Raw genomic sequence first — 22,476 nt, 5'->3', positions numbered from 1 at the left:
TAACATACTATGTACTCTGGTGCTGTATTAGACATACACCAGGCCCAAATTCTGTCAGGGGAGCCATATTCTCTAAGCACAAGGCAGAATAGGATGAAATATTTTTTTAAAAATTGCTATTTGTTAAGTATCTGTCACATGCTAGGCATTTCCATATTAAGGATTTAATTTAATCCTTGAATGATTCTTTAAATATTATTATCCTCAGTTCTGAAGTATGGCAAAAAAAAAGTACATTTCATGAATGTAAGATACAGAGGAATAAAACCAGAGCAAAGATGGGCATTCATGTGACCTACATAAGGTACAGCCTCTCGGTCTGTTTCCTTAACCTATAAAACAGATAATTATACCTGTCTTTGAGGACAGTTGTAAAACAGGAAATTGCATTAATAGTGAATATGAAAGTCCATACACAGAGTTTGACACCTGGAAAGGTTTGTTCTATGTTCCCTCTGAGGTTATACAAGTAGAGGATGGCTGGAGAGGCTGGTGAAACACAGGGAGAAGAGTCTGGACAGGATAACATACAACAGCCCCTGGCTGGATAAAGGTGACATGGGACATCCTAGCTACAGAAATCCAGAGTTCTGCCAGCAATCTTGAGACCCCTGGAAAACCAAGTCAGGAGTGAGTGGAAAGCAGGAGGTGAGTCACAAGAACAAAGCAGAAGCCCAGTCACTCTATCTAACCTATCTAAGGTTAGTCAAGACTGGGCAGACCAGAGGGTACTGCTGATTTCCAGCAGGCCCCATAGCATCCACCCTGGCAAGAAGGATGTCATTCTCAGAATTGATCGCCCTGGATTCCCATCTCTGGGATGATGGCTCTCAGTTCTTCCTTCATGACTCGGCAACTACTCAGCTGTTCCCACCTGTCTCCAGTCTTGTTTTTCAGACCCCCGGCACTGACCCTTGTGTTCCTGATGCTCTCGTCCCAGCTGATGTCAGCTTGGTTCATAATAAGCTTACTCAAGGCTAAGTCATCCAAAGTCCGGGGCCCCCGACCTGCCGAATGAGTCACCAGACCTGTGGAGATTGAGTCTGCTAGCAGAATAGTAGTCCCAGATGGGGAGGAAGTAACTGTAGACACAGAGCACTGGCATTTCCTTCAGACCCCCCCACACCCTTCCAGGGCATGGTTGGTTTTAATCTCTCTCAGTCTTGTCTGTTTCTCTCTCTCTCTCTCTTTCCCCCCCCCCCCCACATGCACACACATGTACACACACACACACAAAAAAAATCTTAACATGTTATTGCTATGGCATAATGGGACCCAGGCAATATTATTCCACAGGAGAAACTCTTCTTGACCCCCAAACATTATGATTCATTCCTTCTCATGAATTCTCATGAATGCATGAAGGTGAGTCCAGCATTAAACTCAAAAATAGGATGTTCTCTGACTCCAAGTCACCAATTACACCATAATTGAAGAGCGGGAAAGGAAGTTCATTTTGTCTCCACATAACTCATGTAATAGGGCCTGGATTGCATTATACACTTGTCTTATTTCTCCTGGTTTGACAGGAGAATACCCACATTTGTTTGTTATGCAAACCCATGTCTGCAAAACATCAGCAGAAAAGGATGTTAGATGTTGGATTGGAAAGGATGTGACTACAGAGAAGAGTATGTGTCAGTAACAAACAGAGTATTTGGGCAGATCCAGGCATAGAAATTTAAAGTTATGAAGAATTACTTTTTTTCATTTAGAAAATCATTTGCCATATCTCTGAATTCAAGTTTTCCCCCTGGATCATGGCTTAGCTGAAACCCTTCCATGATCATCATTGTTGTTAATAATTTCTTCCTTCTCAGAACTCCAACTGTCGCTGCCTAGTATGTTTCTCTCATGTTCCAACCATTACTTTGTATGGCGTACATACAAGACTCTGAGGGGCCTGCAGCTGAAACAATTGAGGAAAACTTCCTTAGGAGAAATAATCCAAGTGATTGATACTGAAATAGATATGAAGATGGATATTTATTTAGAATAAAAATTACAACAAAAATTAAGTTTTAAAAAGTTAGAATATAAAAAATACACAATCTAGAAAAATAAGATTAATTACCCATCACAGTTTCTTAATGATATATATATATATTTTTTGTACCAGGGATTGAACTCAGGGACACTTAACCACTGAGTCTCATCCTCCACCCTTTTTTAATATTTTATTTAGAGACATGATCTTGCTAAGTTGCTTAGGACTTTGCTAAGTTGCTCAGGCTGGCTTTGTCTCAGCCTCCTGAGCCACTGGGATTACAGGCATGCACCACCACATTCCTAGCTTTTAATGGTAATTTTTTTGTTGAGAAAATGGAAAAATAAATCATATTCTATAAGGGTTGACCACAATTTTCTTATTGCTTGTAATTGGGATGAATAAAGTACAAAACTCATGCACAGAGGTCCTTACTCTTTGTAGTACTGCCACAGGGTTTTACCCTGAAAACATAGAGAGTCCATTATTTTGTGGAATTACCAACAAAATGAAAAAATATGTACAGTGCATGTATAACTGTTTAGACAGTGTTGTTCCTGACTTCAGAGAATCCTGTTTTGATCAGATGCTCAGAGGAACCAAACCCTCTGTTTAACTTTATGTCTCTGATTAGAAGGATTTTCAACAGACTAGCTTTTGGTCCCATACACTTCAAACCTTGTGTGTCCTCCAGCACTCACTTACTTCTGCCTTGGTTAATAACTTCATTTGACAATGAAATATCTGTGAACCCTATACATATATTTCAATAAGCTCAACCAAAGTGACTTTCAATACAACTTCTCTTTTGTTGGAACTCAAAAATGTCCTTGGGCATTCCAACACTGGGGAAAGTCATTGGGGAGAGACAGCAATTTAACTAATTGAAATCTTTAAAAAAAAATTCTCTTATGCAAATTTTATCAAAATGTATGACTACATAAATATATTTATAGGGTTCTCCTGGAGCATTGGAAGGAGCCCATATTAAGTGAGGGGCACTGTACTTCATTCACTTCATGGAAAATGTGCTTCTGCTTTTTACTCTCTATTATAAGATTTATGTATGCATCTAATTATGCATACTATATTCAAGAGCATTTTTACATTTCCAGTTCCTGAGAGAGTTCTTTTCACAGGAAGGCTGCTCAGTAATTTTTGTTGCATTGACTAAGTAAACCACATACATTAATGGACAAGTTAGAATAACCTGAGCTCTCTCCCTACATGATTGTGTGTGCAGGCGTCCAACTCCAGGGTAGATATATTTGTGATTCTCCTTAGAGAGGGCAGCAGTTGGTAGCTTTGGTCTTGAGATTCTTCCACTGTTCCCAAGAAGGTTAAAAACTTCTTGGTGAGGATTTCTGTAAGGATCATAATTTATTATTAAATAAGATAGAGTATTTCTTACTATGATTAAAAATAATACTAATCTACCTCCCTACCTACCTACACACACACACACACACACACAATTACCGATATGTAAGAGATTGACTTAATTATGATACATCTATAAAATGGGATACTCTGCTAAAATGCATAAAATAGAACTATCTTGAAATGGAAAAATATCACGGCCTCTCACTAAGTGGTTAATAATGCTCACTCCAAAACTGTCACCAGTTAAAAACTCTCCTATTTGTCCTTCCAGCTTGCCTGCTGCCATTCACTTGCTTTCTATCCGCTAAGCTCTCCACCCCCACCCCCATTTTGGGACATTTACCTATCTATCTTGGAATCCATGGCCCATTGCTTCAACTAATCTCTTGCAGGTATTCAAAACTCCCTTGACCCTCATACCTTTAGTTTATTTCACTAGTTTTCTTTATTGTGGTAAAACACACATATAAAATTTACCATCTTAACCTTTTTAATAGAATTAATTCATTGGTGTTAAGTGAATTATACAGCATCACTGTGGTATGCTGATTTTATTTTTTATTTATTTATTTTTTGATTCATTCTGTTATTTATTTCCTTCTGCCCACACCTCCCAACCCTCTTTTCCCTCTATAGAGTCCCTCCTTCCTCCATTCTTGCCTCCTTCCCACCCCCCATTATGTATTATCATTCGCTTATCAGCAAGATCATTCACCCTTTGTTTTTTTGAGATTGGCTTATCTCACTTAGCATGATATTCTCTAATTTCATCCATTTGCCTGCAAATGCCATAATTTTATTATTCTTTATGGCTGAGTAATATTCCATTGTATATATATACCACAGTTTCTTTATCCATTCATCTATTGAAGGACATCTAGGTTGGTTCCACAATCTGGCTATTGTGAATTGAGCAGCAATGAACATTGATGTGGCTGTGTCTCTGTAGTATGCTGATTTTAAGCCCTTTGGGTATAGGCCAAGGAGTGGGATAGCTGGGTCAAATGGTGGTTCCATTCCAAGTTTTCTGAGGAATCTCTACACTGCTTTCCAGAGTGGCTGCACTAATTTGCAACCCCACCAGCAATGTATGAGTGTACCTTTTCCCCTACATCTTCACCAACACCTATTGTTGCTTGTATTCTTGTTAATGGCCATTCTAATTGGGGTGAGATGGAATCTTAGGGTAGTTTTGATTTGCATTTCTCTTATTACTAAAGATGTTGAACGTTTTTTCATATGTCTGTTGATTGTTTGTAGATCTTCTGTGAAGTGTCTGTTCATTTCCTTAGCGCATTTGTTGACTGGGTTATTTGCATTCTTGGTGTAAAGTTTTTTGAGTTCTTTATAGATTCTGGAGATTAGTGCTCTAATTCTAATGAAGATTTACAAATGACAATAAACACAAGAAAAGATGCTCATCACTAGTCATTAGGGGAACGTAAATCAAAACCTCAGAAAGATACCATCTCATATCCATTTGGATAACTGCTATTAAAAAAATAGAAAATGTCAATTGTTATCAAGGATTTGCAGACATTGGAACCCTTAATGCACTATTGATGAAATATAAAATAGTACAGTCACAATGGGAAAAAAGTATGGTGGGCCTAAAAAAAAAAATGAAAAATGGGATTACCATACAATTCAGGAATTCTGGCACTGGGTGTATGTTCCCAAAGAATTGAAAACAGATTCAAGAAGAGGCATTTGTACACTCCTGTTTGTCATAGCGTTATTTACAATGACTAGAACATGGAGGCAAACCAGATATCCATTGACAGATGAATGGATAAGCAAAATGTGGTGTATACATACAATGGAATACCAGAATACCACACAGAATCAAAGAGGAAAGGAGTTGAAATGTATACTACAACATGGGCGAGACTCGAGGACATTATGATTCAAGAAAATAGCCAGTTGCCAAAAGACAAATACTGGGATATCTAGAGTAGTCAAAATCATAAACACAGAAAGAAGAATAGTGGTTATCAGGGACTGATGGGAGCAAGGGAATGGGCAGCTATTGTTTAATGGGTATAAAGTTTCAGCAGCCATATCAATGTTCATATCTACTCAATTCACAATAGCCAGATTGTGGAATCAACCTAGATGCCCTTCAATTGATGAATGGATAAAGAAACTGTGGTATATATACACAGTGGAATATTACTCAGCCATAAAGAAGAATAAAATTATGGCATTTGCAGGTAAATGGATGCAGTTGGAGAATATCATGCTAAGTGAGATAAGTCAATTCCAAAAAACCAAAGGCCGAATGGTCTCTCTGATAAGTGGATGATGATACATAACGGGGGAAGAGAGGGAGGCAAGAATGGAGGAAGGATGGATTGTACAGAGGAAAAAGAGGGGTGGAGAGGGGGTGGGGGGAAATAACAGAATGAGACAAACATCGTTACCCTACGTACATGTATGATTACACAAATGGAGTGACTCTACTTCATGTACAACCAGAGAAATAACAGCTGTACCCCATTTGTGTACAATGAATCAAAATAAATAATTTTACTTAAAAAAGAAAAATATCTAAGTCCTTCATCCTTTTTGAATCAGGGTTTTTATTTTGTGGGGGGGGTTTCAATAGTTCTTTATATACTCTGGATATTAATTACTTATCAATACATGATTTGCAATTATTTCCTTCCATTCTCTGTGTTTCCTTTCCACCCATTGATAGTGTCATTGATGAGAAAAACTTTGAATATTACAGATAAGTCAAAGCCCCTAGCATCCTCCCTGGATCCTATGCACTCCTCTCTCTTCCCAGTGCTGTCAATCATTTGCCATTTTTCACGTACTTTTTTATACCTTACTGCATCCTATAGTTTAAGTGTGATTTGTTTCCCAAAGGCTCATGTGTTAGAACCTTGATCCCTGGGAGGGCAGTGTTGAGCTGGTGGACCTCGTGGAAGGTAGTTAGGTCATGGAAGTTCCACCCTACAAGCATGAGTGAATTAACGCTTATCTTGAAGGCAGATGATTATTAAGGGATGCTGCTCCAGGTTCTTGGTCTCTTCTGTACACATCCATTTCCTTTTCTGCTTTTCTTTCATGTTATGACACAGCCAGAGGGGCCCTTGCCAGAATGCCTGCATTGTGCTGTTTAGATGTTTAGCTGCCAGAATTACAAGCCAAATGAACCTCTTTATTCCATAAGTTTCTCAACGTCAGGTATTTTGTTATAGTAACCCAAAATAAGCTAATATACTACATATTTGGGGATCTCCATAATAATATGTAGCATCATTTTGAAGAATTATAAACTTTATATAAATGGCATCATATTCTACATATCATACCAGAAATTTTTTCCTTCTATATTATGCTTTTTGATGTCAATCTATGTTGATAACCATGGCTCCAGTTCATCTTAAGTTGTAAAATATCATTTTTTGCTTGTATGTATCACAGTTTGTGCATTCTTTTATTGATTGACATTCAGTGGTTTGAGATTTTTACATTACTAGCACTGCTACAACGAACATTCCTGTGAAAATTCCCTTGCATGACAATCTGATGGTGTTCCTCTAGGAAGAATTCCTCTCTAGGAAGGATTCCTGTGCAATGCCAATGCATCAATACATAGTTTTGTTTTTTAAAAAAAAATTTTTTTTTAGTTGTAGATGGACATGATACCTTTATTTATTTATTTTTATGTGGTGCTGAGGATCAAACCCAGTGCTTCACAGGTGTTAGGCAAGTGCTCTACCACTGAGCTACAACCCCAGCCTCCATAGTTTTGTCTTTATTAGATATTGTCAAACTGTTCTCCAAATATTTTGTATAAATGAACATTCCCAATAGAAATATTTGAGAACTCTCCTTGTTCCATAGTCAAGACACCATTTGATATTGTCAGGCTTTAACTACTTTTCTCATCTCATAATGTGAAATGACAGCTTACTATTATTTTGAATTTCTCTTACTATTATTTTGAATTGTTCAAAAAATTGAACAATTTTTTGTATGTTTACTGGTCCTTAGGCAATTCCCTTCTATAAACTGTCATCTAATATAACTATGCTTGTTTTTTATTGAGCTATTTCTTTTTCTAATTTGTAGGAAGTCATTATATACATTGGCAATCCATCCTCTGTCAGATATGTACATTGTAAATAGCTCTATGCTTTAGCTCAATGTTATTTATACTGTCTTTCTTACAGGTTCACATTTTAATGAAGTAAATTTTATCAATTCTTGCCTTAATTTCTTTCCTATATTAAGAATTCTCTCTACCTACCCTTATGTCTTAAAGATTTCTCCTAAGCTATTTTCTAAATTTTGGGAATGATGCTGTACACATTTAGTTTTTAATCCAGCCTGGGGAATGAGGTAAAAATGAAATTTTATCTTTTCTCACATGGATAATTAATCATTCTTCCATAATTTGATTACTCTGTCAATCTATAATACAAATAAACATTAATTTTCCCTCTATCCAAGGAACTGAGATTTGTATTCTATTCTGCTTGTCATTTTGCCTGCATCAATGCCAAAATTACACTGTATTGATCACTATAATTTTACAAAAATTATTGATTCTTCCCCACTTGGTTCAATTCTTAAAAATAAATTGACTATTCTTGCCCTTTTCTCTGACATGAATATTAAGGATATTTTTCAAGTTCTATACAAAATTCTTATGGACTTTAAAATGGAATTGCATTGAATTTACAAATTAATTTGGAGATAATGTCCATTTTTGCTGTACTGAGCCTTCTTATCCAAAAACACATTTTTTATTCAGAACTTCTTCATTTGGGATTTCCTTCACCTTAATGATACTTTATATTCTTTTAAATCATCTTGTATGTTTTAATTGGATTTATCTCTAGGGGATTTATTGTTTTTGTGGTATTATAAAAAGTATGGTTTTTGTATTACTTTCTTGATTGATTGGAGAGTTATTGATTATGGCCAGCTTTTTATCCAAAAATATGGACCACCTTACAAATTGATCTTCAAATTTTATGTTGTTTCATTATCAGAAGTAATATTATCTCTTAGGTTTTGTGTATATATAAATATTCCTTACTTTCCAGTTTTTATACCTCTTATTTGATTACACATTAAGAATGGAACCTAGTGCATTTTTGAATACGGTGGTGATATAAAATATATCTATCTTGTCCTTGACTTTGATGATGAAGTCTCACCAATAAGCATAATTACTTTCAGTTGTGAATATTAGCTAAAGAAATTTCCCTTCTATTCCTGGTTTGTTAAGATTTTTTAAAAATCATAATGAATGATGTTTTTTCAATCAAACACTTTTCTGGAGTTACTGGGGTAATGATAACAGTTTTGTTAATTTCATAATATAGTATATTACATCAAAAGATTTTGGAATCCCAGCCTGAAACCATCCTTCCTTTCCTGAGAGGAACCCAACTTGAACAAACACACTTTTTAAAGCCCACATGTAATGCATTCTAAATGTAAATGTGGATTGTAGAATGCATCATATTTGGGTTTATAAATGAAATGAGTCTACGGTTGTGTTTTTTTCTGATCTCAAGATTATACTCAGTTTGAGGCTGTATGGCTTTCCCTATTTTCCCATTCCCTGAAATAATGTGTGTAAGTTACAGATTATCTGTACCTTGAAAGTAAAACATGGCTGTAAAGTCATTAGTGTCTGGTACCTTTTGGGTGAGAAATACAGTTTTGATAACTGATTTAATTTCTTTAGAAACTATTAGACTATTTGCATTACCCAATTTTTCATTAGATTAACATAAAACTGTAGTAAATTCCCCTTTATTAATGCATTATAGTTCTTCTAATAGTGGGATTTATTTTGACATTTATAAATGCATACAACTTAATTTGCTCCATTAAATTCCCCTATTTGGCCACTAATACTATAAATATGTGCCTTTTGTCTTTTTTTGGTGATTTTTAAAAAATCGTTGCAAGTTACTGCTTTATTAGTTTTTTTATTAGAGCATTATAGTGTTTGGGTTCATCTCGAGAAAATCATACATGCATGGATGGGATTTCAGTTCACATTTCCCCCCTTTTCCTTGCCCTCTTCCCTCCCTTCATTCTTCCTCCCCTCTACTCTACTACTGATCTATTTTTGATTGGTCCTTTCTACTTAAACATAACGGTGAAATTCTCTGTGGTGTATTTATATATGCCCATAGCATGATTTTTAAAAATTAATTCTGCATTTCCTCCCCTTTCCCACCCTTCCTCTTTCTTTCTTGATTTCATGATCTTTTTTATTCATTTTTTTCAGATAATGGAGTTTTGATTTTTTGTACATTCTCTTCTATTCCTTTGTTTTTATTTAATTGATTTTTTTTCTTTTTTGGGGGAGCGGATCCTGGGGCTTGAACTCAGGGACACTTGACCCCTGAGTCACATCACCAGCCCTATTTTGTATTTTATTTAGAGACAGTTTCTCACTGAGTTGCTTAGCACCTTGCCTTTGCTGAGGCTGGCTTCGAACTCGGATTCTCCTGCCTCAGCCTCCCAAGTCACTGGGATTATGGGCATGGGCCAAGGAGCCTGGCTATTTAATTAATTTCTATTCTTTACTATTTCTCTTCTACAGTTCTTGGACTTACTTGCTGTTCCATTTTCTAGATTCTTAATCCATTAAGTCCCAAGTTTTCGAGTCTGGTACTATTTCAGTGAAATTGACACCAGTTTATTAAAATGTTAGAAATCACAATCTAGAGCTTATATATAATTGTGTTAATGTATTATATTTATTATATTGTAATATAATTATATTATATATTATATAATTGTATCATATATTATATACCACATTTAAGTGTTTACAGGTATTCCACATCTAGGATAATGGGACAAAATAGGATAATACACTTACTTATTTTTAAAATATTTTATTTCTTAAAAAGACATTTTGTGTTGTAAATGAACCTCTAAGTACTATAACTTTAGTTGTTTCTTATGTAGTGCATTCATTGTTATTTAGTATGATATCTTCTTTAACCTATATTATTTAAGTTTCTGGACATATTTTTCTTGAACTTTCATGGTTGATCTGAAACTAAAATTATTTTTGTCATTGAAATTTTGTATATGTTAACAATTCTTTAAAACTTATTGGTTTCCCTTGTTAATTAGTACATGATCATATTCTATGGGTGCAGACATAGTCTTCTGTATAAAACTATTAAATCAAGTTTATTAATTTTGTGTTTTGTAATAGAAAAAGGACTGGAACTCATTACTTGGAGTCAAGAGTTCATTCTACAGTATGGCAGAAGAGATCAATAGGTAACTGATGGATAAACACTCAAGCTTCCTTGCTCCTCCTCTGGATAACCCTAAGGCATGTTCTACTCAGTCTCCAAGTGTTCCTCAGTGGGGCTGAGTACCCGTCGCCCCCACAGTGCTAACTGGCTTGATATGACATCTTTAATTGGCTTCCTTCCCTTCCCTTTATCATGTCTCCACTTCCCTACTGGTGTTTCCTGGGATTGCCTTTCAAATAAACTACCTGGTCTTGCATTGTTTTCCCAATGTCTGCTTTTGGGAAACCCAAATCAAGATGACTAGCTTTCCTTTCGTTAATAAGTTCACAAGGCATCAATTCTCACCTTTTATTTTAATTTGTATGTTTTTCTCTTCTTTTGTGAGATGTACATAGTTTGCTTTAAAAAAAAAATCAACCTGGAAATTTTTGTCTCTTAAAACTTTAATCCAGTGGTTGACCAATTACTCCCATAGGCCAAATCTGGCCTGAAACCAGTTTTTACATGACTTGCAAGCAAAGAATGGTTTTTACATTTTTAAAGGGTTGCAAAAACTGTATGTGATTTAAAATACCTAAAATATTTATAATCAACTTTTACAGAAAAATTGGTCCTTTGCCAGCTCCTAGTTTAATCCACTCTTATTTATTATGATTGCTGACATATTGTATATATTGCTAACAGTTACAATTTTAATATTGTTTCCCTTGCAGTTTTCTCCTTTGCTATTTTGTTGGATTGGAAAAAGTTTTTCATCTTCCTTTCTCTTCAACATCCCTCCCAATTAGGAAGCAATAGATGCTATTACTTTTGTTGTTGTATTTCTTTTTTCAGGATAAATTAAAAGATTTAATATTATCAACACTTTAAAAAATGGTCATTTGTAACATGCTGGCATAATTAGAACAACCAGTTTTTGGGTTACTGATACAGGAATTTCAACAGCAAACTTAGAGCTTCCTTCAAACATAAAAATTGAGACAGTGAATTGATGCAAACACTCTACATCTCAGAAAAATACTCTTCGTGTGAATATTAATACTCAGTTAAATATAATCACTTGCACTATGATTTGAGCCAGGCTTTTAAATTTGGATTAAGCCAATGGGGTCAGGGGAGCTCCCAATGGAAAAAGTAATGGGACTCAAAGTTGCGATAACTTGAAATGCCAGGGACAATGAGAAGACCTGTTTTGGCAGAGCGGAGTTATAGATCAGAACAATAGGAAAATATTTTTTAAATGAAAATATATGTTTCCAAGCATATGCATTAGAATTTCATGGTGAGCTGAAACTTCTTTAACAAGTCCCGGTCTGAAAAATGCATATAAATGAGAATTTAGAGAGCCAAGACACACCTTAGTCTTACTGAGTGCAAGGGTATGGCTTTGCATCTTCTCCAGGGTCACTACTAAACTGTAGGGACTTCAGAAATAATGATCTATTTTTAAAAAGATGTTGCTTATTTATAAGAAAATATTTTAGTTTAAAGATTTGACCAGGTAAAAAGCTCGTAAGCGGGACTGGAGTTGTGGCTCAGTGGTAGAGTGCTTGCCTAGCATGTGTGAGTGTGAGGCACTGGGTTTGATCTCAGCACCAATATATATATATATATATATATATATATATATATATATATATATATATATATATATGTATCATGAGCATCACACTGACTTTCAGGTGTTACCTCTCAAATTTCCTGAGAAATCAGTAAGAGAAACACAGTTTTCCTCACTTTCTAGAAATTTTTTTTCAGAGTTTGTTCAGACTTTTCTAGATGAATACACAGGCAATATTGTAGTTAAAGGACAAACTGAGGGACTGCTTCCCACTTAAAACCAAATGGGAAGAAAACTCAAAACGATATGCTATAAAATGTAAGACAAAAGGCAGGTCAAAACTGAATGGTTAAGTGAAGGATGACGTGTGATTACCCACTTAAAGTTCCCATTACATCATGACTGGGAATCAGTTTGGGGAAAATGGTTTAATGTGTCTCTCAGAAAAAAAATAGTTTATACTTTTCATCACAAACAAAACAGTGGTTACCATGTCCTGTGCCACATCTGTCCCATACTGCTGAAAGTGAATCCAAGGTGGGACGAATGTCCAGGATGGGGAACTGGTAGTCCTTATTGACTTTACCCCCGTGGTAGTAATCTATCACATGTCTAACTTCTGTGCCACAATGGTTGATGATCCAATCGTGCCTGTTGAAAGGCAACTCATACCCCATCCAGGAATCAATTCTTGCCCTTGGTGAGTACTCTTTTGCTTTCCCTTCAAATCAGATCAACAATGGACCACCAGGACACTCTGCAGCATGAAGAGCTTCCCACTTCAAAATATCCCTCCAAGCCTGTGCATGGTTCTAACTGTGAATTCTAATAGTATTATACATATCTTTCTGATTAATATCTTCATCCTTTCCCTTCCACCCTTTCCTTAACGTTGCATTCCAGAACACCAGTTTGGAAGGATAAATCCACTTTTTCTCTGAATCTGCTGGTGGAGTGGATGACAATACAAAGGGCTGACCTGGAGCTGGTGTTGGTTAGGTGGTGGCATCAGATTTGAAGGATCCAGGTTCTCCTTATTCTTAGCAGTGGTGCCCATAATGGGACACTCCACATACTCATATGCACGATCTTGATGGGAAGGCAGAGTATGTTTTGCTCTCACAGGCTGCACCAGAGGGTTCTGCGCTCATCCAACAGCCTTTCTTTCTTTTTCTTTTCTTTTTTTGTTTTGTTTTGTTTTGGGTCATCTATTTTAATCAGAAGTTGACAACTCACCTCCCAGCAGGAACACATGTGTGAGAAGGGAACCAGGGAAGGACTGTGTGAACTGCGGGCTCACACATAGTCAATAGTGGCAGTCTACTCAGTACCCAACTCTAGTGGATTATGGTCTCTTCTGGGTTGTATTTGAAGGTTTTGTTGTGATCAATACCACCTAGAAAAGCATCTATGAGTCATACCCATTGTTCAAGTTAATTTTAGACGTGATTCAGCAAATGGAATGTGTTGCTCTCCAAGTGTTAAACTGAGCAGGAATGTTTCTCTCAATTGTTCAGTCTAATTGTTTCTTTTTTTTTTTTTGCATAAAGAATCTTTTATTTGAAAACTCAAAGATAAGTGGTGTGAAATCAATAGATTATTGATACTAAACATCCACAAACAGACTCTAGAGATCAACATACAGGATGTTTCCTGGGAATGATTTGGGGATAAACCACCATTTGACCCAGCTATCCCACTCCTCGGCCTATACCCAAAGGACTTAAAATCAGCATACTACAGAGATACAGCCACATCAATGTTCATAGCTTCTCAGTTCACAATAGCCAGATTGTGGAACCAACCTAGATGTCCTTCAATGGATGAATGAATAAAGAAACTGTGGTATATATATACAATGGAATATTAATCAACCATAAAAAATAATAAAATTATGGCATTTGCAGGCAAATGGATGAAATTGGAGAATATCATACTAAGTGAGATAAGCCAATCTCAAAAAACTGAAGGATGAATGGTCTCGCTGATAAGCGGATGATGACACATAATGGGGGTAGGGGGGCAAGAATGGAGGAAGGAGGGACTGTATAGAGGGGTAAGAGGGGTGGGGGGGAAATAAAAGAATGAATCAAAAACTATTACCCTAGATAAATGTATGATTACAAAAACGGTATGCCTCTACTTCATGTACAAACAGAGAAACAAGATGTCTCCCATTTGTTTATAATAAAAATGAATAAAAAGAAAAAAAAGAATGAAATTAAGGCATTTGCCAACAAATAGATGGCAATGGAGAATATCATGCTAAGTGAAAAAAGCCAAGCTCAGAAATTCAAAGGTAAAATGTTTTCTCTCAAATACAGAAGCTAGAGTAAAATAAAGGAAAGAGGAAGAGAAGGATAGGATAACATAAAGATCCAATCAAATATAAATTAATAGACATAAAGTGTGTTTATTACAAACATTCTCAGTTTTGCCTTTTAATTTTGTGTGAAATTTTGAATGTGAAAATGCTTGTTTTATGTAATCAAAACTAACAATCATTTTATTAGCATCATCTAAGTTTGTGTTTCCCTCTCCTTCAAGCTGGTAAGTATTAGGCATAATGTTTCCTTTTTCTTTTAATTCTTTAACCTATCTGAAATTAATGTTGAGTAAGATGAGATAACATTTTAATCCATGTGTTCCCCATAGTTATAATCAGTGGTTCCAGCATGACTTATCAAGTAAGAATTCATTTCCCTATTCATGGTCACGATTTACAATGCACAAGGAGGTTTTCATATACACTGAGATCTGCGGAGTGGACCATGTGAGGTGCCTTCCAGATTGTCCTCCAATTGTAGTGTGGGTGGGAGACAACCTCAAATTTGGGGACTGCCTCCCCTCCTTCCAGGGACAGATTGCATCCAAGGAGTGGACACCATAGGGCATAACGTTCCAGCCACTTCATCTGAAAGCAGGGCAATTTTGAAGGGTCATGTGACCTTGACTTTTCTGAGTAGGAGACTGCCCTCTGCTTAGTCTTGCATCTTCCCTTCCCTTTCCTTCCCAACAGCCTTTCAGTTTCCCTTTCAAGTGTGGGACATCCTGAAAGTGGTGATGCTGCCTAATGATCTTCAGTATTTGAGGTCTGAACAGGAGCAGTCAGAGTGGAGACCGACAAACCCATGGTTGGAATCAATGTTGATTCAAAACAATTTTATTTATTTATTTATTTTATTTTTTTGTGGTACTGGGGATCGAACTCAGGGCCTTGTGCTTGCGAGGCAAGAACTCTACCAGCTGAGCTATCTCCCCAGTCCTCAAAACAATTTTAAAATTCCAGCTGACTCCCCGCCCCACCTCTAACCTCCCATACTTGCTGCAGTCCCCACCTTCCTCTCACTGGGTCACCACAGTCACCTAGATGCTATTCGTTGGTGATTACCATTAAATTTTGAGATAAATTCCTACCTATAAATTTTTAAATAAAGTTTAAAACTGTTCATATTTTTAACCTCTTTCTGTTAAATATTTCAAGTTGTTATTTAGATCTTCAATTTTTATCAATTTGATCATTCATATGAAAGGTAGTATTACACCAAAAGCTAACCGTCAGTTTAATATACTTTTATTTCTATCAATGTCTATGTTCAATCTTACATTCCATACCTTCTCTCTGGTTTCCTCCTTTTTAAAAAAGTAATTCTCTAATGAGAGTCTGTGGTTGGTTAATCATCTAAATCTGTGTAATTATAAAAATGTGTTTGTTTTGTGTTTTCTGTTTGCTGAGTATAGAATTCTAAAGTGAAGTTAATTTCTCCAAGTTCTTGAGCACATTACTGTCCTCTTCCATCTACTGTAAAATGACAACTTGTATCCTGTCCCAGTCTGTTGAAGGCCCCTTTACTCAATAGAATCTGACTTTTGTCTCTGATAGATTTTAAGATTTCTCTTCATTCCTGATATTCTTCAGTTTCATTATGCTATAAACTTAGTCATTCTGCATATTACTACTGTACTTTTAATCTGAGAACTCGTGCCATCTTACAATTCTGGAAAATCTCAGCTCCAGTGTTTAAATATTGCTCCCCCATTCTCTTTTAGAATCTCTTATTAAGTATATAATATAGAACTTCTGTTAATTCCTGTAAAATTTCTTACTATTGCACATGAGATTATGACAATAATGTCTTTCCAATTCCAAATAGGAAATTAAGATAAAATATAAATAGGGAAGTGTTTATTCTTTTCTTAAAGCAAAATGTTAATTCAGGTATGTACTGAATCACATTATTTTAAACCAGGAGCCACCAGACTGTAAGTTAGATTATTACAAAATCATGTTTATTTCAATATAAGGCTAAAAATAAAATTACACATTAAATTTGATAAACTAAAAATCAGAAAAATTCCTGAGTCCTGAAACTTGTGACATTACTTATGATTTCAAACTAATTACATGAATTCTAATTGTTGAATTCTGAAGTCATTAAAGAACTTATTGATACATACTTATAGTAAAATAACCTGTATCTATTAATTTTTGTGGATATATATACAAGCATATATGCACATGTGTATACATGTGTGCATGTATATGTATATCCTACATACAATAGTACCCTCCAGAAAGTCCTTACTTAAGTTTTCTACATAACAATCATTACAGCAATTTTCTACATAATAATCCTCATCTGAAATATTGTTTATTTTTCTGTATTCTTCCTCTAAAATGTCACTCCATAAGGGTAAGGACTTTTTGGTCATTACTATATTGCTTGTAATATTTCATAGTATATAGTTCCTTAAATTTTCATTGAGTAAGTGATGAGTTCATATATTTTTATGTTCCAAACCTTAATTTGACTCAAAATTGAGCAAAAGAGATATTTCCATGAACATATATATGATAGGAGAGTCATAGATATATGGTGGGCCCAGATGGACCACAGATATTGAGGAGCAGTGTGTATCCCTAAAGAAAGCAAAACAAATTGGGCAATGGTACAAACAGAGGATGCAAACTGCTCTTGTTCTGGATACAGCCGGGGTTAACTGTGGAAAGATCAGAGAAAAGCTGACATACCAACTAGTTCAGGATTAAGCTTGGATGCTGATATAGAGCATCTGTAGGTGGCTGCTCTAATAGAAACATGATATGTATGGTACATCCTTCAATTCAATTCTGTTCAGACTACTAGGCATGGCAGAAGAAGTCTTTCATTCTCTGTTCATCCTCCTCTGTCATCCTTGTATGATTGTTGTGTTGTTCTCCATCTATGAACTAATCATATTTCTCTGAACTAAATCTTCATGTTTCTCACGGACTTTGGGTCATTTCTTCTCCTCTGTATGGAGTGTTTTATCCTGTTTCCTTACCTTCTCTCCCTGCTTAAGTCTCTTGACCAAATCTGCTTTTCCTTCAGGTCTTTACTTAAACACAGGCACTCCTGGGAAGTGCCTTGCTGATGTATTTCCACAGCACATACTTACTACATAAGTGCATTTAATCATACATTCTTGAAGTTGCCACATTTTATGGCTGTCGCCCCAGCCAGGCAATATGATCCTCAAAGACAGGGACTGGGGTTTGTTCACAGATGTGTTCCAGCACCTAGTACAACAACTGGCACATCAAGGGCACTCAGTAAACACTGAATAAGCGATGAGTAAATGAGTGATGAACGAATGAGTGTGAACAGGTTCAAGAAGGCAGCTGGATCACAGTAGCGTAAGAGGCAATGATTACCATTTGGTTAAAGTCTCAATCAATGGTTGAAGAAGGAGATGTGTTTGGCTCAGCAGGTAAGAGAACCTTAGGGAAGAGTAGAAGAACTTAGTATCACTGTAGGGTTGTTGAGCAATGGTGAATCAATGGCAGGTTAAAACTATCAAGGGATCAGAGTTTGTCTTTGGAAATTCCAGCTTTTCCTTTCTGGTGCTTTACCCAGGACCTGCAGTGGCAATGCCTTACTTTCAGTTACTCCAAGTATCAAGTTCCCTCCTTGTCTTTCTGCTTTCTACCACACTATCTCCTAGACAAATTATTTGTGGAATTTAAGGTACCAATTTGTATAGAAGGAGTAATGGATTATTTGAACTTCAGGATGTTTTCAGAGACTCTGGTGTTTTGGCCCATAAAAGGCTACCTGCTCTGCCACTGGTCTGATGGATGCAGGCTTCATCAATTGCAAAGTGGAGAATCATGGAGCCTCCCAGGAGGACACAGGATCAGCCAAGAGAAGCACTGAGGTGTTAAAGAGGTAACTGTTTGCTATAATTTCAGCAATTGAATCTGATCCTTAATGAGACACAAATTATATATATTTTTCCACCAACAGGAATCCTTTATTATTCTTTTGAGTCTGCTATTCTCAGGGCTTTGTTCCCTATAATAGAAGGGATACCTTGAGATTATACCTTGTCAGTCCTACATTCACAGAAATCTATACTGATACTAATAAAGGGACTCAATTCTCCTACAAGAACCCTTCTGTGACAAAAGTATGTTTGGGTATTGCCTAATGCACTCATAATAAATATATACAGCCGTAAAACACAGCAAAGGTCCTGGTAGTCTGTTATTTGAAGTAATTGTAGATTGTGAGTGGACATTTTAAAGAGAAGCTTACAAGTTAGTTGTACTTTCTGGTAGTAATTACCTCCCACAAACATGACTCACTTCAGCAGCTTAAATGCAAGAGTTGGGTGTCCCAAAATCAACGGTCTTATAAATAAATCTCTGAATCATGAACTGAATGCATAAATGTTTAAATATTTCTCCCTGATCTCAAAGACAGCTTCAGAACTGAGATTTTTTTAAATTCACTAAAATACCAAGGTAAAAAGTAAAAACAAAAAAAGCAGGAAAGATCGTGGGAGTCTCTGTATGCTGCGGTGAGGTTCTCTTCGCTTCAGAAGTCAACCTCCTTTCCGCGAGACCCACATGCCAGCAAGCACAGTGTACGTGTGTTTTCTTCAACTCAGAAGGGGAGAACTGCTATTTGTTTAAATGAAGCCCATTTGTTTTGCTTTTGAAATTGTACTCACAGGGCAGACTTTTATGGTAATGTAGCAACATGAATGTTTTGGATGGGACTTCCCAGGAGTCTCATGGGTAATAGAACATATAACTGAAGAATTGTGGCTGTGTCAACTAGGAATGCTGAAGAGAGAACAATTCATGCCAGAAGGAGATGTTCATTTTTTTGGAATGCTTACTCAAAGACATTGTGTATCCCAATGAGCTTTGGTCTTCCAATCAGTGAAACTTATTTTTTTTTAAAGATGAAAAAAGTACACTCTGAAATTATTAACAGAAATTTAGGTGCTGACATCATCCACCCACTAGATTCATTTTTTTGAGCAAGAAGTCCTAAAGTTTTACTCGTAGTTCATTATGAAGGAAGCTATGTTAGGTGCCTATACTTTTCTTGATATATCTATAAATTTCAAAGTGTAATATCAATCATCTGCATGGATCTGAGAGTAAAACTAAAAGAATTCTATCATCATCTGTGTTTAAAATCTGGAATCGCATGTACACCTACCTCTGATTTTCTGCCTGTTCAAAATAGCCATGTGGTAGCCAACTTATCACTGAATTCTACAGTAAGCTCAGGGTCAAACGAAAATTGCTTTTGCAGAAAGTCTTTTTTCAGTATTTTTCTGAATTTGTGTCTATTTTGTTCCTAGTTATTTTCATATCCCCAGCTGCTGCTGTTGCATTCTCATCTCTTGGAAGGATCCAGAAAAATCAGGGTTCCTCTGTGGCCAAGTGGAGAAATGCCTGCCAAGAATGCTGAACTCCTGGTGAAGGTCAGTAAATACTACAAAACAGACTAAGTACAGCAAATAATAATGTTGGTGCACACAAATGAATAGCCAATTGCAATGGCATTTCATGGAGAAATTTGATAGAATAACATGAGTATATCTAAATGGGAAGGTTAGAGTAAGATACCTCCAAAGGGCACATAGCAACTCTGTGGTTAGACAAGGACAAACCTGAATCTCAGAGTGTCCCAGAATAATCATCATGACAAATAACTGGGATCTTTGGTTACACATATGAGATCTCCTTTGTACAGCTCAGCATCACAGGCCAGAAATTTGGTTCCATCAAAAGTCCTTTAAGCAGGAGAGGAAAACTAGGCCTATAGAGACCAATCTCTTGAGTGCAAAATGACCACTTATAACTGACTTTCAGACTCAGAGCATGTCAAAATATAGGGCAAATTAGCTTTATATATGTCATTGGAGATGCTTATAGCAGTACCCATGTGTACTGGGGAGTGGGGAGAAAAATGGTGTAGTTTGGAAGAGATCTTTCACACATCCATTCTCAATCTACTTTTTAAATAAGAATACTAAGGAGGGAACTCTGAGGGATCTTAATAAGCATCCAAGAAGAATAGAAGCTACCTTGAGACTGATCAGAAGGGACTTAGTAGACAGGCCAAAGGAGGCTGACTAACTCTCTAATCCCCAAGTGCCTTTGCCAAAGAATGAGTGAACTCTCTCATTTAAAGGCAGTAGCAATCGTTTTGTCTTTAAAAAATGGTATCAAATCATCTGCATTTTCTGCTTAACTGAGTTAGGCTACCTTGCAAAGACTCTGGTTACACTGGGAGATAGCATTTCTTCATTAAGTTGATGGCTCTTGCCCTCCCCTCTTCATAATACACAATTTTTTGTTGTTAATTTATTCCTAAGGGAAGCAAATCAAAGAGAATGTAAACAACATGGTTTTAGTAATAAATGGGATAACTCCCTCTGCAAATGTTATCACTATGTTCCAGAATGTAAAACTGCATAATGTAAAGATGTGAACTTATTCCAAATTCACATTCTCTTGAGATCTGGTAAGATGCTCTTAGTTTCACCTGGCTGGCTCCAGTTCCAGCTCTGCAGACTGTCCTGCACTGGCTCTGCCTGGAATCCGTCTAGGGCCCTGCCTCATACCCAGGAATGACACACCATGGGACAGACACACTAGGCAATGAGTCATGTGAAGTGGACCCCCGTGGGGTGAAACTTTACCCAGTGGAATGTGAGAACCAGTGGGTAAAAGCTCTTTGCTTCCACCATACACATTCCCAGGGAACAGTCTCATAGAACAGATGTATCAGCTGCATAAATCAGCAGCCTACTAGATAATACCTTTCTCTGCTTCCCTGCTCTGTGTGACCTTGCCTGACAGTGCCCCTTGGGGATGTATACCCTAATGAGCTTAAATCCTTTGTCTTGCCTTTGCTTTCTGGAGAACAGAGGCTAAGACACATTTTCACAGAAATAATTTACACTCTCTTTCACCTGGAAGAATAAGCCTTCACAAATAGTGTTTAATTCTGTTATTAAAAGAAGACCGGATAATGTTGGGTCCTTGTGGTTTCATCAGTGGTAACAAATGTCTCACTCTGGTGGGAGACGTTGATAATGGGAGAGGCAGTGCATAGGTGAGGGTAGGAGGTATATGGAAAATCTCTGCACCTCTTGGTTTTTCTGTGAAACTGAAAGTGATCTAAAAATGAAGTATTTTAAAACAAAAAGGAAGATTGATAAATGACTAGGTGAAATATTAAAACATTGTGTTAGTCAGCTTTTTGTCACTGTGACCAAAATACCTGACACAAACAACTTGGAGAAGGAAAGGTTTATTTTGGCTCATGGCCTGAGGTTTCAGTCCAAGGTTGGCTGGCTCCATTGCTTTGGGCCCGAGGTGACGTGGAATATCACGGCAGAAGGTGTGGGGGAATGGTGGAGGAAAGCTGCTCAGCTTATAGCAGCTAGGAAGCAGCCGGCAGGTAGGGGCCATAGGCAAGGTATAGTCCCCAAGGCCACGCTCCAGTGGTCTGCTTCCTCTAGCCATCCCTACTCGCCTAGTCTCCATCACCTCCCAGTATTCCATTCAGGACAACAGATTAACCCACTGATGCAGTCAAAGCCTTCATACTCCAATTACTTCACAGAAGTCCCGCCTCAGAACACTGCTGCACTGGGGACCAAACCTTTAACACATGGGCTTTGGGGGACATTCCAAACCACAACAAGCATATTATAAAACTACAGTGATTAAATCTGCATGTGCCTACTGTGTTAGGCTTACACTATGCAATCTATGTGGTGAATAATCTCTGATCTTCAAAATGGCCCTGTTTGGTAGATAGCATTTGCATGATTGTTTTATAATTAAAAACAAATAAACAAATCTGAGGTCTAGAAACTCTCTCAAACTTGCTCAAACTTTATGCTGCAGAGATAGGAGTTGAACTTTTTAATGACAGAAAAATGTATAGTAATATTTAGTAAAAAATAAGGTTATAAATTATAATATAATC

The 22,476-nt window shown here is 36.7% G+C and overlaps 1 pseudogene; it reads right to left on the bottom strand.

The window, feature by feature from the left end:
* Positions 1-786: 786 nt before the first annotated feature.
* LOC124961289 (holocytochrome c-type synthase-like) lies at positions 787-22,007 on the bottom strand (annotated as a pseudogene).
* Positions 22,008-22,476: the final 469 nt, after the last annotated feature.

Source organism: Sciurus carolinensis, chromosome 12, assembly GCF_902686445.1.
Source record: "Sciurus carolinensis chromosome 12, mSciCar1.2, whole genome shotgun sequence".
Classification (NCBI taxonomy): Eukaryota; Metazoa; Chordata; class Mammalia; order Rodentia; family Sciuridae; genus Sciurus; species Sciurus carolinensis.
Note: the sequence above shows the minus strand (reverse complement) of the source record. Positions and strands in the feature narration are given on the sequence as shown.